The 13,965-nt window shown below is 42.4% G+C and overlaps 1 long non-coding RNA gene across 2 annotated transcripts; it reads left to right on the plus strand.

The window, feature by feature from the left end:
* The first annotated feature begins 412 nt into the window (after window positions 1-412).
* LOC123050825 (uncharacterized) lies at window positions 413-1,924 on the plus strand. 2 transcript variants are annotated; one of them, XR_006423854.1, is made up of 3 exons: window positions 413-454; window positions 988-1,094; window positions 1,537-1,924. It is a non-coding gene; the product is annotated as an uncharacterized lncRNA (long non-coding RNA). The 2 variants fall into 2 exon arrangements; XR_006423853.1 differs by lacking the exon at window positions 413-454 and having other exon boundaries at window positions 480-1,094.
* The last annotated feature ends 12,041 nt before the right edge of the window (window positions 1,925-13,965 follow it).

Consider the following 13,965-nt stretch of genomic DNA (forward strand, 5'->3'; position numbering starts at 1 on the left):
GTTCGTGTAAGAACCGGGACTAAAGGGTTAGGGCTTTAGTAACGACCCTTTAGTCCCGGTTCGAAAACCAGGACAAAGGGCCCTTACAAACCGAGGTAAAAGCCCCTTTTCCTACTAGTGATGGTGGTCCATTATAACTATTGTAAACTAAATTTTTTCAACAAGGAGATGTCTGCATATAACACCTTCATAATTGTTATTACATGACTATATGTTGTGAAATCATTTTTCATATGTCTATTTTTTTCATCACCCCCATTTAGAAATGAGCCTTCTGTTAACTCCTGATCTTCCAAGTCATTTTCTGTTCTGACAAACTTGTACCTTTTCAGACAGATCATTGTCAGGGAGTAAACAATTGTTCAATTAAATACTGGCATTATGTGCTCTATATTGGGAATTTCGAATGAATAGTTTTGACATATTTTCTTGAGGAGAATTTTTCGGAGCTTGAGTAAGCAACTGTATCTATTTATTTTGTTAATCAGATTTGTAGCACCCGATATGTTTAGGCAGTAGACTTATTGGTCCAGAGAAGGATTCCCATGATTCACCAAAAAATTGTTGTACTAGGGAGTTTGCTTGTTTTGATAGAAATAGTAGTAAGGTGTGTATTTGTACGTATAACATGTTTGGTGAGAGAGAGACTTGGATATTTCTCCATCCATATTTTACTTGTTCTGATGTAGACATGCAAACAAGCCAAAAATGATCTCTATGGAATAATGTTCCTGACAAGAGATAGGGCTTTGTTCCTATATTACTATTTTTGGGACCCTACATTCTTTTATCTATAGCATTTATGCTTTATGAGCTGCATTTATAAATGGATTATATCAGTGATATTAGCTATGTGTGTGGACGGATATACATATGTGTGAGATAATTTGGGGTTGATAGGAAATCATTATTTTGATGTTTTGTTAATTGAAGTTTGATCTTATGTTCTAACTGCAAACATGTGTGCCACGTTTCCTCAATGTGAAGCGAAAGAAGGTCGTCGCGGTGGTCGGCTACCAGGAGTATCTTGTTTGGCCTTGTACCATGTCGGATTGTCACTATTTTTAAAATCTACTTATGACTATTTTGTAAAGGTATGTTGCAGAACCATCTATTTTTAAAATCAATATAATGCCGTTGAGATTGGTGAATGAGGCTTCGAATAAATTTGAATTCAAATAAATTTTCTAAGCACATAGCTTTGTTGGCATCTAATATATTGGTCAAATTGATTATCTAGGAACATGTGCACACCCCATGCACTCGTAGTAGTTATATTTTCCTCTTGCATTTGTTAATTTAGGGATTCGCTTTAACATAGTCACGTTAGACCTTTTTTTGCCAAACACAGCAACTTAGATACTCCATTGAATAACTTACCATGTGTTGGTATTTATTGCTATAAATAACACTGAGCCTTGTTCATCACAAATCTGTATTGATATGTGTTGTGCTCTCTTTGAGAGAAGTGAACTCTGAAAACCCTCCTCATTCCGAACAATGAAAATTCTCAGGCTGAAAGTACAAACTTTGTAGGACAAATTGACAGATTTGGCGAAAAATGGGCGTATTTGGAGCCGGATGGAAAGATTGGCAGATTTGGAGCAGGGTGATGATGGAGCAGACTGTTGTCACAATAACAAAAGAGCTGAAGTGGAAGGGCTCATGGAAGAAGAGCTGGAATGACAATGATGCAACCTTGACGTGTGGCTGTTGTATGTATTTGAGGTACATAGGAAAAGAACTCTTAATGAGGTAAAGTGATGGGGACTCATCTAAGGCAGAGATGGCAACTGAGCCCAGAGGCAAACATGGCATTGTTCATAGTCAGTTTGTGAATGAACATGTGGTGGAAAGAATGTTTCCATGTCCATATGCCTCCTTTTCTTATTATTCGTACTAAGGTGAGGTGCCTTATATCTCATCAGTTGTCGATATGGAGTTCCCCATGGTGTCCTATTTGGAGCTCTATTTATGATCATCTCATAATTCAGCATCAGCCTTACATTTATCCTTCCAATCTTAAAGATCTATGGAAACCTAACAATAAAGCTTGGAATGAAAATCTTATTTACTCTCTGTTTGATGCCGAGGCAGCAAGCATTATTCTCCAAACCCCCATAATTCAAACGGAGGGTAAAGATATCATGTGTTGGAAACACACCCAACAGGTAAGTGCACTACTAAGAGTGCATACAAGCTATGTGTACAGGTTCTTCATCAAGAATGAGCTCCTCAACGAAGGCAGGTGTTTACTCTTGTAAAAACACTTTTTTGCTAGGTTTGGAAAGACAATAGCATTGCTCCGAGAATTCAGACGTTTGCTTGGAGGCTTCTTGAGAGAGCAGTTCCAACAGGCATGCGGGCTGGTATGTATGCCAGACACATCTCCAAATATTGCTCCATGTGTGAGGCGGAGGAAGATGACATTTATTTGTTTTTCTCATGCCCATTTGCTAAAGCTGCTTAGTTCTTAGAACCATGGTTTCTTAGGTCTGATTACTTTGTGCAACGTTACAGATCAATTCCTAATATTATTCAAGCAATCTTAAGTTCAGGACACCACTATGCTTCCATATGCAATCTAATGAATTTTTCTGGTGTATATAGAAGGCGGGAAATGACAAACATTTTGGAAGAAAATAGGGACATCCAACTCAGGTGCATCAAGCTGCTCAAGCTATAATGAAAGGGCTTCAGGTAGAGTCCAAAGTTACAGGTTTTATCGGTCCACCCTTCTGACAGATAATCAGGTACTTGCAAGAGCTGCAAATGCTGGCGAATTTCAAACCCGGGACATTGTGAAATCCATTCACAGATAGCAGAATACTTCATTGTTTCCAAGTCTCTTATGTTAAAGATATATCACATCAAAAGAGATTTGAATGGTGTTGCTCATAACTGTGCAAAGGACTCACTGAAAAAGCTTTGTATTAGCTACCACATACTATATTAGCTCATACTGTACTGTATCCCCTACCACATACTGTATTCGCTCAACTGATAGGAGTATCCAGTGTCCAGTGTTGCTCGCTTTGAGCAACTTTGTAATCTATGGATTTCGTATCCTTGATGTAAGATGTGTATGAAAGATCAATGAATAGCGCCCTCGGGCGCTCCTTCTGTTAAAAAAAAATTGCATGGCGTATGTAGTAGAATGAGACAACAAAACAATGGCATAGAAGCCACATGAAGAGTCAAGGGGCAATGAGATGATGATTTATGTATGGACAAAGAAGGCGATGAACGGCATGTTCAATGGAGAAGAGAGGCTAGAGGGGTGCATGGTGTTTGTTGAAATACATAGAAGATACTTGTGTTTGTGTTGTGGTTGAACATTACATGCAATGAGTTTGTTCGTAGGGAGTAAAATGAGCATTGTTTACAAATTCATTTATTGGCCCGTGGCAACGCACGAGCAATCTATTATTTTTAAGTATGGCACCCAAATAATTCATCCATGACATGTCTTGAAATTAATTTATTGTACTAATTATTCAGAACATGAGTTTTAGATTTTGTAGTCCAAAAAGATGATAATGAAATTGAGAGAAGAGAGTATGCCTAGGATCTATGAACATGATGTGTGACAAGAGATGGTATGACTTCTTCAGAGAACTATCTTGATCCTTCTTTTTTCTTCATATATGGCCAACCATTGATTATTGTGGTGCGGAAACTCATGAGCGCTAGAGATTGTGGCACTATTTAGAGGGTTGGGCGGCAACTCGGGTAGAGGGAGGTAGTGCGTGACAACATTTGCTGACTGTTGATGGTGGAGGCAAGCGGTTTCGTAGGTAGAGGTGGGCGGGTGAATAGACTGGACGAAGAAAAAGGTATGCAGAGGGAGGAAGAAGAGTAGTAGCAGCAGCGGGTGTTGGCGGCGGAGGAGAGGCAAGGGGTTAGCGGTCTCGAGTGCGGGGTGCGGGAGGTCGTGGGCACCAGAATGGTGGTAGGTTTTAGAGGAACGACTGGCGTCAGCGTTGACGAAGGTGATGACTTGAGCAAGTGGCGACGTGTGGCAACACTCGCCGGCTGTAGGGTGGCGGTGGTAGGTGCTTAGGCAGGGAGAGGCGGGCGGGTCGATAAAGTGGTCAAATAAAAAATCTGCGGCTACGGGAGGAAGACGAAGAATTAGAGGCAGGTCATCGTTGGATGAGAAGGGGCAGGGGATTAACGGATTTTAAGGCGGGGTACAAGATATCTCAGGTGGCGGAGATGGCGGTGGTGTTTAGAGGGATAGCCGACACATCATGTTAGAGCATTTCGTTTGCACCATCCATCCCGAACAATCACGGAAAATAGAAGAAATTGCTGGAACTATGTTATAAAGATCTATTTGGGTGAAGAGATGAGGAATAATGTAGTTCATGACGGTCATTTTCAACGTCTACATATTTTCAGCCTTGTCGGCACAGGAACACATAGAGTGAGGGGTGCGTGGGTTGAAAGAGTGAGAGGGCTGGTTGTGGTGAGAGAGTGATTGAGGTCAGAATAAGGCTAGGCGGTAAGCTAAAAAAACTGGATAAACAACATTTCTGACTGTGAGAGAATTTCTTAAGTGCATCAAGTAAATTTTAATTTATAACATATTTTTAGTTAGATAATCGCTCTATATGCATACATCGTCAAATTGTTTTTTTAATCAATTTACATTGCAAGTAAAGTAGACTTCAATTATTACCCAATTACGCCCATGCTATCTTTTCTCTACATGTGAAATTTAACTTGTGTTATGTTTATATAACTTCAGTAAAATATTTCAAAAGCCCATGACAACGCACGGGCATTATACTAGTATCTTATAACATTACATATTTTAATAGTTTCCCAGTCTAAACAATAAACATAAACAAAAAAGAATGCAAAGTGTCAGGCCTGGTTTCTCTTTGCCAATGTGTTTATCGCACCATTCTAACTGCCCCAGTATCTACATCATGCAAGATACTACATCCGTTCCTAAATATAAGTCTCTTTAGAGCAAGAAGGACTACATAAAAAATATAGATATATTTATAGTGTAGATTCACTCATTTTAGGAAAGGAGGGAGTATGCGCTAAGTTATCTCAGTAAGGGAATATCAACGAAGAGGAGGAGCGTCAAACGTAAAGACAATTAGTGTAGTAATAATTGTTATGTCTTGCAGAAAGACTAGTCATGCTGCTAAGACATTGTTAAGACGAAGAGAGGAAACCAAGATGAAGAGAGCCGGCATCGGAAAGAAATTGCTAAGATTTTTTTTTTTGAACCGGGCAATCCCGTTTCCATTACTTAGAACGAGAATACATCAATCTGTTATAGAAAGAAGTTTGGGAACAGGGAAAAGGGGAGAGCGAGTTCAACGCACTACTAGGAAACCCACCGCACTCGCCCGCCATCGAAATGAGTGCTATGGGGCGAAAACCTAGCAGCACCAGCAAAATCTAGCCCTATTACAAAGGAGCAAGACAACCACAAGTCTTTAAATGACCCAAGTCTGAAAACCGCAGCTCACTCAACAAACATCTACCACCAAAAGACAAATAGAGCCACTGGGAGTATCTGCTTCATTCTCCAATCGTAGTTGTCGCATCACAGTCCCTCATCAGCATCAGAGTCCCATTTCGCAAATCTCCTTTTGAGATTGTTTTTACGGTGGTTTCCTTTCTTTTATATTGGGCAGATCTACAGGCTGGAGACGACGTCAAACAACTCCGAGCGGGGGCAGAAATTGCTAAGATGAATAATCAAGAGAGGAAACCAAGTATGATAAAACCAAAATGCGCATTTTGAGTTGTTGGATAGTGAACAATCTAAGCATGCAATAGAATGAATAATAATAGAACAGGCAGTTACCTCAGAACAGAGTTCGGTGCACCAGTTTGCCTGGCTGCATAATAAAGATAGAAATCCATTAGATCAGACGGGTCATCATTCAGCACCAGTCCTCGACTGATGAGTAAGTCCAGTTCATGGGTGCACACGAAGCAGCTAACAAACCAGATCGGAGATGCAAGGCGAAGAAACAAGAAAGCCATCTCTCTGTCTATATTACCCTGCGCGATCAGATGCCCGGCGCGATCCACTAGCACGCATGACTGCGCCATCCACGACCGCCGTCTTCGCTGTCGAGGGGAATTTTGGGGGACAGAGTAAGAAGGAGGAGCCGCAAAGATGGGGAAATTAATAAGCGACTACGCGAGGCAGCCCGTTCGGCTTCAGCAGGACGCATGGCAGCTCGTTTGGCTTCAACATTGGAGCGCCTTAGAAAAAAAATAGAAAAATCTTTTTTCTTCTTCTTCTATTTATCGGTTGTAACCATCGGCAGAACTCCTAATCGGTGCCTTCTGCGCCGGTTAGACTACCCACAGTGGAAATAACATAGGAGGTAACATCACACATCTTTAGGCAAAATAGATGGTGCGGCGAGTAATTAATAAGGAAAGAGGGGCATGTGGTAACATAGCTGGTTATTGTAACATCGCACATACCAAGACAAGATGAGTCTACAACCTAATAAATGAAGTGTTGCATGACACCACACATATGTTACTCCCCCACTAGGTAGTAACATAGACTAGTAACATATGCATGTTACTAGTCTAAGTTACTATCCATTGTGACTAGTCTTAGGAGTTTTGGCGTCATTAACCCGCAACCATGGGTTGGCCCATTCACATGCACCATGTGGTCGCTTCACCTGGGCGGGTTTGGTTCGTCGGTCGACGGTTGACATGTCAACAGTTGACTTTCAGTTGACCGATCAACCAAAATCGGATCGATTTTGAAATACATTTCCTCCGGCTATGGCCGAAACCATGCCCAAGTGCTTCTATAAATTATTTGTTACTCGAAAGGCGGTTGCATTTTTTACGATAAAGCTGTTGGGGAACATAGTAATTTCAAAAATTTCCTACGCACACGCAAGATCATGGTGATGCATAGCAACGAGAGGGGAGAGTGTTGTCCACGTACCCTCGTAGACCGAAAGCGGAAGCGTTAGCACAACACGGTTGATGTAGTCGTACGTCTTCACGATCCGACCGATCAAGTACCGAACGCACGGCACCTCCGAGTTCAGCACACGTTCAGCCCGATGACGTCCCTCGAACTCCGATCCAGCCGAGTGTTGAGGGAGAGTTTCGTCAGCACGACGGCGTGGTGACGATGATGATGTTCTACCGACGCAGGGCTTCGCCTAAGCACCGCTACAATATTATCGAGGTGGACTATGGTGGAGGGGGCACCGCACACGGCTAAAAGATCAAACGATAATTGTTGTGTCTCTAGGGTGCCCCCTGCCCCCGTATATAAGGAGCAAGGGGAGAGGTGTGGCCGGCCAGGAGGGGGCGCGCCAGGAGGAGTCCTACTCCGACTCCCTCCCTTTTCCTTGTTGGATTAGGAGTGGAGGGGGAAAGAGGAGGGAGAGAGGAAGGGGGCGCCGCCCCCTTCTCCTTGTCCTATTCGGACTAGGGGGAGGGGCGCGCGGCCCTGCCCTGGCCGCCTCTCCTCTTCTCCACAAAGGCCCACTATGGCCCATTAAACCCCCGGGGGGTTCCGGTAACCTCCCGGTACTCCGGTAAAATTCCTATTTTACCCGGAACACTTCCGATATCCAAATATAGGCTTCCAATATATCAATCTTCATGTCTCGGCCATCTCGAGACTCCTCGTCATGTCCGTGATCACATCCGGGACTCCGAACAACCTTCGGTACATCAAAACATATAAACTCATAATATAACCGTCATCGAAACTTTAAGCGTGCGGACCCTACGGGTTCGAGAACTATGTAGACATGACCGAGACACGTCTCCGGTCAATAACCAATAGCGGAACCTGGATGCTCATATTGGCTCCCACATATTCTACGAAGATCTTTATCGGTCAGACCGCATAACAACATACGTTGTTCCCTTTGTCATCGGTATGTTACTTGCCCGAGATTCGATCGTCGGTATCTCAATACCTAGTTCAATCTCGTTACCGCCAAGTCTCTTTACTCGTTCCGTAATACATCATCCCGCAACAAACTCATTAGTTGCAATGCTTGCAAGGCTTAAGTGATGTGCATTACCGAGAGGGCCCAGAGATACCTCTCCGACAATCGGAGTGACAAATCCTAATCTCGAAATACGCCAACCCAACAAGTACCTTCGGAGACACCTGTAGAGCACCTTTATAATCACCCAGTTACGTTGTGACGTTTGGTCGCACACAAAGCGTTCGTCCGGTAAACGGGAGTTGCATAATCTCATAGTCATAGGAACATGTATAAGTCATGAAGAAAGCAATAGCAACATACTAAACGATCGAGTTCTAAGCTAACGGAATGGGTCAAGTCAATCACATCATTCTCCTAATGATGTGATCCCGTTAATCAAATGACAACTCATGTCAATGGCTAGGAAACATAACCATCTTTGATCAACGAGCTAGTCAAGTAGAGGCATACTAGTGACACTCTGTTTGTCTATGTATTCACACAAGTATTATGTTTCCGGTTAATACAATTCTAGCATGAATAATAAACATTTATCATGATATAAGGAAATAAATAATAACTTTATTATTGCCTCTAGGGCATATTTCCTTCAGTCTCCCACTTGCACTAGAGTCAATAATCTAGATTACACAGTAATGATTCTAACACCCATGGAGCCTTGGTGCTGATCATGTTTTGCTCGTGGAAGAGGCTTAGTCAACGGGTCTGCAACATTCAGATCCGTATGTATCTTGCAAATTTCTATGTCTCCCACCTGGACTAAATCCCGGATGGAATTGAAGCGTCTCTTGATGTGCTTGGTTCTCTTGTGAAATCTGGATTCCTTCGCCAAGGCAATTGCACCAGTATTGTCACAAAAAATTTCATTGGACCCGATGCACTAGGTATGACACCTAGATCGGATATGAACTCCTTCATCCAGACTCCTTATTTGCTGCTTCCGAAGCAGCTATGTACTCCGCTTCACATGTAGATCCCGCCACGACGCTTTGTTTAGAACTGCACCAACTGACAGCTCCACCGTTCAATGTAAACACGTATCCGGTTTGCGATTTAGAATCGTCCGGATCAGTGTCAAAGCTTGCATCGACGTAACCATTTACGATGAGCTCTTTGTCACCTCCATAAACGAGAAACATATCCTTAGTCCTTTTCAGGTATTTCAGGATGTTCTTGACCGCTGTCCAGTGATCCACTCCTGGATTACTTTGGTACCTCCCTGCTAGACTTATAGCAAGGCACACATCAGGTCTGGTACACAGCATTGCATACATGATAGAGCCTATGGCTGAAGCATAGGGAACATCTTTCATCTTCTCTCTATCTTCTGCAGTGGTCGGGCATTGAGTCTTACTCAACTTCACACCTTGTAACACAGGCAAGAACCCTTTCTTTGCTTGATCCATTTTGAACTTCTTCAAAACTTTGTCAAGGTATGTGCTTTGTGAAAGTCCAATTAAGCGTCTTGATCTATCTCTATAGATCTTGATGCCCAATATATACGCAGCTTCACCGAGGTCTTTCATTGAAAAACTCTTATTCAAGTATCCCTTTATGCTATCCAGAAATTCTATATCATTTCCAATCAGCAATATGTCATCCACATATAATATCAGAAATGCTACAGAGCTCCCACTCACTTTCTTGTAAATACAGGCTTCTCCAAAAGTCTGTACAAAACCAAATGCTTTGATCACACTATCAAAGCATTTATTCCAACTCCGAGAGGCTTGCACCAGTCCATAAATGGATCGCTGGAGCTTGCACACTTTGTTAGCTCCCTTTGGATCGACAAAACCTTCCGGTTGCATCATATACAACTCTTCTTCCAGAAATCCATTCAGGAATGTAGTTTTGACATCCATTTGCCAAATTTCATAATCATAAAATGCGGCAATTGCTAACATGATTCGGACAGACTTAAGCATCGCTACGGGTGAGAAGGTCTCATCGTAGTCAATCCCTTGAACTTGTCGAAAACCTTTCGCAACAAGTCGAGCTTTATAGACAGTAACATTACCGTCAACGTCAGTCTTCTTCTTGAAGATCCATTTATTTTCAATGGCTTGCCGATCATCGGGCAAGTCAACCAAAGTCCACACTTTGTTCTCATACATGGATCCCATCTTAGATTTCATGGCCTCAAGCCATTTTGCGGAATCTGGGCTCACCATCGCTTCTTCATAGTTCGTAGGTTCGTCATGGTCTAGTAACATAACCTCCAGAACAGGATTACCGTACCACTCTGGTGCGAATCTTACTCTGGTTGACCTACGAGGTTCAGTAACAACTTGATCTGAAGTTCCATGATCATCATCATTAACTTCCTCACTAATTGGTGTAGGCGTCACAGGAACTGGTTTCTGTGATGAACTATTTTCCAATAAGGGAGCAGGTACATTTACCTCATCAAGTTCTACTTTCCTCCCACTCACTTCTTTCGAGAGAAACTCCTTCTCTAGAAAGGATCCATTCTTAGAAACGAATGTCTTGCCTTCGGATCTGTGATAGAAGGTGTACCCAACAGTCTCCTTTGGGTATCCTATGAAGACACATTTCTCCGATTTGGGTTCGAGCTTATCAGTTTGAAGCTTTTTCACTTAAGCATCGCAGCCCCAAACTTTAAGAAATGACAACTTTGGTTTCTTGCCAAACACAGTTCATAAGGCGCCGTCTCAACGGATTTCGATGGTGCCCTATTTAACGTGAATGCAGCCGTCTCTAAAGTATAACCCCAAAATGATAGCGGTAAATCAGTAAGAGACATCATAGATCGCACCATATCTAGTAAAGTACGATTACGATGTTCGGACACACCATTATGTTGTGGTGTTCCGGGTGGCGTGAGTTGCGAAACTATTCCGCATTGTTTCAAATGTAGGCCAAACTCGTAACTCAAATATTCTCCTCCACGATCTGATCGTAGAAACTTTATTTTCTTGTTACGATGATTTTCAACTTCACTCTGAAATTGTTTGAACTTTTCAAATGTTTCAGACTTATGTTTCATTAAGTAGATATACCCATATCTGCTCAAATCATCTGTGAAGGTGAGCAAATAACGATATCCGCCACGAGCCTCAATATTCATCGGACCACATACATCTGTATGTATGATTTCTAACAAATCTGTTGCTCTCTCCATAGTTCCGGAGAACGGCGTTTTAGTCATCTTGCCCATGAGGCACGGTTCGCAAGTACCAAGTGATTCATAATCAGGTGGTTCCAAAAGTCCATCAGTATGGAGTTTCTTCATGCGCTTTACACCGATATGACCTAAACGATAGTGCCACAAATAAGTTGCACTGTCATTATTAACTCTGCATCTTTTGGCTTCAACATTATGAATATGTGTATCACTACTATCGAGATTCATTAAAAATAGACCACTCTTCAAGGGTGCATGACCATAAAAGATATTATTCATATAAATAGAACAACCATTATTCTCTGATTTAAATGAATAACCGTCTCGCATTAAACAAGATCCAGATATAATGTTCATGCTCAACGCTGTCACCAAATAACAATTATTTAGGTCTAATATTAATCCCGAAGGTAGATGTAGAGGTAGCGTGCCGACGGCGATCACATCGACTTTGGAACCATTTCCCACGCGCATCGTCACCTCGTCCTTAGCCAATCTTCGCTCAATCCGTAGCCCCTGTTTCGAGTTGCAAATATTAGCAACAGAACCAGTATCAAATACCCAGATGCTACTACGAGCATCGGTAAGGTACACATCAATAACATGTATATCACATATACCTTTGTTAACCTTGCCATCCTTCTTTTCCGCCAAATACTTGGGGCAGTTCCGCTTCCAGTGACCAGTTTGCTTGCAGTAGAAGCACTCAGTTTCAGGCTTAGGTCCAGACTTGGGTTTCTTCTCCTGAACAACAACTTGCTTGCTATTCTTCTTGGAGTTCCCTTTCTTCTTCTCTTTGCCCTTTTTCTTGAAACTAGTGGTTTTACTGACCATCAACACTTGATGCTCCTTTTTGATTTCTACCTCCGCTGCCTTTAGCATTGCGAAGAGCTCGGGAATAGTCTTATTCATCCCTTGCATGTTATAGTTCATCACGAAGCTCTTGTAGCTTGGTGGCAGTGATTGAAGAATTCTGTCAATGACGCTATCATCCGGAAGATTAACTCCCAGTTGAATCAAGTGATTGTTATACCCAGACATTTTGAGTATATGCGCACTGACAGAACTATTCTCTTCCATCTTGCAGCTGTAGAACTTATTGGAGACTTCATATCTCTCAATCCGGGCATTTGCTTGAAATATTAACTTCAACTCCTGGAACATCTCATATGCTCCATGATGTTCAAAACGTCGTTGAAGACCCGGTTCTAAGCCGTAAAGCATGGCACACTGAACTATCGAGTAGTCATCAGCTTTGCTCTGCCAGACGTTCATAACATCTGGTGTTGCTCCTGCAGCAGGTCTGGTACCCAGCGGTGCTTCCAGGACATAATTCTTCTGTGCAGCAATGAGGATAATCCTCAAGTTATGGACCCAGTCCGTGTAATTGCTACCATCATTTTTCAACTTTGCTTTCTCAAGGAACGCATTAAAATTCAACGGAACAACAGCACGGGCCATCTATCTACAATCAACATAGACAAGCAAGATACTATCAGGTACTAAGTTCATGATAAATTTAAGTTCAATTAATCATATTACTTAAAAACTCCCACTTAGATAGACATCCCTCTAATCATCTAAGTGATCACGTGATCCAAATCAACTAAACCATAACTGATCATCACGTGAAATGGAGTAGTTTTCAATGGTGAACATCACTATGTTGATCATATCTACTATATGATTCACGCTCGACCTTTCGGTCGCAGTGTTCCGAGGCCATATCTGCATATGCTAGGCTCGTCAAGTTTAACCTGAGTATTCTGCGTGTGCAAAACTGGCTTGCACCCGTTGTAGATGGACGTAGAGCTTATCACACCCGATCATCACGTGGTGTCTGGGCACGACAACTTTGGCAACGGTGCATACTCAGGGAGAACACTTTTATCTTGAAATTTAGTGAGAGATCATCTTATAATGCTACCATCAATCAAAGCAAGATAAGATGCATAAATGATAAACATCACATGTAATCAATATAAGTGATATGATATGGCCATCATCATCTTGTGCTTGTGATCTCCATCTCCGAAGCACCGTCATGATCACCATCGTCACCGGCGCGACACCTTGATCTCCATCGTAGCATCGTTGTCGTCTCGCCAATCTTATGCTTCTTCGACTATCGCTACCACTTAGTGATAAAGTAAAGCATTACAGGGCGATTGCATTGCATACAATAAAACGACAACCATATGGCTCCTGCCAGTTGCCGATAACTCGGTTACAAAACATGATCATCTCATACAATAAAATTTAGCATCATGTCTTGACCATATCACATCACAACATGCCCTGCAAAAACAAGTTAGACGTCCTCTACTTTGTTGTTGCAAGTTTTACGTGGCTGCTACTGGGCTTAGCAAGAACCGTTCTTACCTACGCATCAAAATCACAACGATAGTTTGTCAAGTTGGTGCTGTTTTAACCTTCGCAAGGACCGGGCATAGCCACACTCGGTTCAACTAAAGTTGGAGAAACTGACACCCGCCAGCCACCTGTGTGCAAAGCACGTCGGTAGAATCAGTCTCGCGTAAGCGTACGCGTAATGTCGGTCCGGGCCGCTTCATCCAACAATACCGCCGAACCAAAGTATGACATGCTGGTAAGCAGTATGACTTATATCGCCCACAACTCACTTGTGTTCTACTCGTGCATATGACATCTACGCATAAAACCTGGCTCGGATGCCACTGTTGGGGAACGTAGTAATTTCAAAAATTTCCTACGCACATGCAAGATCATGGTGGTGCATAGCAACGAGAGGGGAGAGTGTTGTCCACGTACCCTCGTAGACCGAAAGCGGAAGCATTAGCACAACGCGGTTGA

Source organism: Triticum aestivum, chromosome 2D (assembly GCF_018294505.1).
Source record: "Triticum aestivum cultivar Chinese Spring chromosome 2D, IWGSC CS RefSeq v2.1, whole genome shotgun sequence".
NCBI lineage: Eukaryota > Viridiplantae > Streptophyta > Magnoliopsida > Poales > Poaceae > Triticum > Triticum aestivum.